Source organism: Aulonocara stuartgranti (assembly GCF_965226115.1).
Source record: "Aulonocara stuartgranti genome assembly, chromosome: 7".
NCBI lineage: Eukaryota > Metazoa > Chordata > Actinopteri > Cichliformes > Cichlidae > Aulonocara > Aulonocara stuartgranti.
This window is the reverse complement of record NC_138945.1, coordinates 51,225,864-51,226,721: the sequence shown is the minus strand read 5'-3', so window position 1 is coordinate 51,226,721 and position 858 is coordinate 51,225,864.

Here is an 858-nt window from a genome sequence, read left to right as displayed (position 1 = left end):
ATCTACACAAACCACTGATTCACGTGTGAGTAAAACCTTCATTGCTTCGCCGGCTCTCCAACAGCGCCACCCGCAGGTCGGATTGGGAAGCAACGTGTGCGTCATCCCATGGGTTTGAGGGGGGCACAACAGATAGCCTCCCCCCAAAAAACGTCCGTACCAAGCCGTTGGAGTTAACCAATAAATTACTCTTTTTACCTATCTCAATATAACGAATTATTCATTTTGTGGTGATCGTATCATTGCACAGGAGTGAAAATTGGAAACCTAAAACTGTTTCCAGATTTACACATCACTGTTCATGAAAATAATAAGTACCACTGTTTAGTTGCAGCTAAACTGTGAGACACAATGTAATGACAGCAGAGCCAGTGGAAGCTGGAAATGGATCACCTGTGGTTTCAGTTTTAAAATCTTGGCTACGGCTCAAATTGAAATAAAGGAAACAAGAAATTAAACGAGGCTTTTGTTTGTTTTTTTATACATGGTATTACTGGTCTGGCACACTTGAGATCAAACTGGGATGTATGTGACCCATTAATTAAACTGTACTGAATTAACTTCCAGTTTAGGTGATCAGATGACTCACCCATTTCTATCTCACATGATGAGAGGCTCAAAAGTCTTCTGTTGTGAGTCTCACAAGAAACACGGCTTACAAAGAATTGTGGTGATCTCTGAATTCAAAGATATGCAGAGATCATTTCAGAACATCACCTTTCACAGCTGTTACAACAGGAAAAAAGGAACGGGGAGACACATAACCTTAAAGTAAATATAAAAAGTTAGATTCTAGATTTATGCTTGTAAAATGTGGTGAAAAATTACATTAAAATACAATATATAAGATCTGCCTTT